The sequence below is a fragment of the Micromesistius poutassou genome, assembly GCF_964030765.1.
Source record: "Micromesistius poutassou genome assembly, contig: SCAFFOLD_5663, whole genome shotgun sequence".
Taxonomy (NCBI): Eukaryota; Metazoa; Chordata; class Actinopteri; order Gadiformes; family Gadidae; genus Micromesistius; species Micromesistius poutassou.
The window spans coordinates 4742-7296 of NW_028179538.1; the positions used below are offsets into that span (position 1 = coordinate 4742).

Below are 2555 nucleotides of genomic sequence, written 5' to 3' on the forward strand. Positions count from 1 at the left end.
ACATGCATTGTTATGATTGTGATTGACAGGGGACATCCTGGAATAAAGGTAGATGTTTTCATTTTACCTCTGTCTTATTCGTTCTTGCCTAGAGGAAAACGTGAGTAAATATTGGCTCATCTTACCCCACTCTCCCCTATATACAATTACAAATAAATAAAAATACTTCACAAATGTAAAACAATAATAAAAATATAAATAAACGCAATGAATGGCCATATTTCCTTTCATTGAGCTCGACAGCATATTTTATTCCTATCTGTTTGTCTCAGGTCTACTTAGGGGAAGGAAAGATTAACGTGTTCATTAACTTAGGTTAATGTTGCCAACAGAGTTATCCAACATGACCTGCCTCGTGGATAATCCGATCTACATAACAACAGGACATACACCCACCCACACCCACACCCAACCACACACACACACACACACACACACACACACACACACACACACACACACGTAGACAGACACGTTTCTGTTGTGGTGGTGCCTTAGCGAACGCAGAATAGGTATTTGCTTTATATCTAAACTGACGAGATAATGGGGCTAAATTTGAGTATTGTTTGATGATAGTGAACCTCCACGGGCCACAGCCATCACACAAAATCACATACAGCTCCGTCGCGCATATGTCCTCCTTCTCATTGGTCCAGCGGGTTGTACGTCAAAGCTTCTGCGTCCTGATTAGCTCCAGTGCTGGACGTGGGTGGACTAAGCCTCGTGGACTGAACCATCTCCCCCATGCTGCCGCCGGTTGTCTCCCCGCCTGGCTGGACGCGTCAGGCTCCGCGGATGTAACCGCAGATCTCTAGATGAACCGCCTAGTCTTCGGGCTACAACTAGGCCTAGCCTCACCACTCTTCGGAACAACAGCCTTACTGGATTAATCGCAAGGCACCATGGTGCTATGGAGTTGACCGTGACTCTCCTCCATCATCTCTCTACCTGCTGAGGCGCGCCCCCGACGCCAGTAGAGGAACGCGCGTCGAACGAGCATCCGTGTGGGTTCCCAGATCGTCTTTTGTCGCCAAGATGGGAACCGTACTCTCTTTATCCCCGACCTCCAAAAAGGGGGCCATCATGGACTCTGGCACCGCGGCGGCGCTCCACCACAAGGGCGACAAGAGCATCAAGCGGCCGTCCGTTTTCGTCTCCACGTTAACGTGGAAGAAGCTGGTGCCCAATTCGGCCAAGAAGAAAAGTGCCAAGAAGGTCAGCCCGAACCCAGCCCCCCCTCCCAGCGAGCCGGAGGTCTCCCAGCTCAACCACGAGAACAACAAGAAGTCCCATGTGCTCAAAGCCCCCATCCCCGTCCCGGTCCCCACGGTGCCCCCCACCTCCCAGGCCCTCCAGTCCCAGACCACCGGGGACGTGAAGATCACCTCGGTGCAGAAGCAGCCGAGCAGCGTGTCCCTGGTGTCCCCCAGACGCGTGGTCATCCAGGCGTCCACCGGGGAGCTGCTGCGCTGCCTGGGGACGTTCATGTGCCGCCGGTGCTGCAGGCTGAAGGAGCTGACCAGCGGGGAGGTCATCCTCTGGTTTAGGAACATCGACCGCACTCTGCTCATGCAGGGCTGGCAGGACCAGGGCTTCATCACGCCGGCCAACCTGGTGTTCGTGTACCTGCTGTGCCAGGACAGCGTCTCGGAGGACGTCGACAGCTCCTACGAGCTGCAGGGCATCTTTTTGACTTGTCTGTACCTCGCCTATTCCTACATGGGCAACGAGATCTCCTACCCGCTCAAGCCGTTCATGATCGACGCGAACAAGGACGTGTTCTGGGAGAAGTCCCTCAGCATCATCAACAGGATGAGTGACAAGATGCTGCTGTTGAATTCCGACCCGCACTTTTTCACCGAGGTGTTTCAGGAGCTCAAAGACCAGCGGCCGGACGGAGAGGCCAACCTGGACCGCTGACCTGCAGACTGCGGGGATAGCAGTCAGAAAACGGCGATACAGCTTTGACGATTGTCAATAGAAAGATCACTAAATCATGAATCTGTGGTGTACATTTCATGATGAAGGGGGGGGTGGGGGGACACTCCTCGACGATCTTGACATAAACAATTGAAGAAGTAAGCAGCCCCACTATTTTCTGAACAGTGTTTATTTCACCAGTGAGATTCGTCGTGTATTGCATGCATTCTGACGTCCTCCTATTTGTTTAGCCCATGAAGGGAGGCAGAAGAAACACAGTGGATTGCTTTACTCATCCGAGGTCTAAGGGGACACGGTGAGGACGAATGTGATCAAATGTCTGTTGAAAAAACATCTCTAAATGGAGCAACTGATTAGCTGTGAGAGACTGGGGCTCTATAGCAGGTTGAGGTGAGACCATGTGGGAGTATAGACCAACAACAAGCAGACAGTACAGCCTGTGTCAGGAGCTCTCCACGGTTCTGACCTGGCCATTTATAGACCCTGGGGCTCTCCATTTGCCCATTTAAGCCCCTTTCCATGTAAGGGGCAAATTAAGGCTTTCTCCGATCCCAATCATCTTAAGACTTAGGACACGGCTTAGAACGCTTAGGCCTGGCTGTAAATAGAGGCTT

The 2555-nt window shown here is 52.0% G+C and overlaps 1 pseudogene across 1 annotated transcript; it reads left to right on the plus strand.

The window, feature by feature from the left end:
• The first annotated feature begins 1035 nt into the window (after window positions 1-1035).
• Window positions 1036-1920, plus strand: LOC311372750 (cyclin-dependent kinase 5 activator 1 pseudogene; annotated as a pseudogene). The gene has a single exon. The product of its transcript is annotated as a cyclin-dependent kinase 5 activator 1 pseudogene (transcript).
• Window positions 1921-2555: the final 635 nt, after the last annotated feature.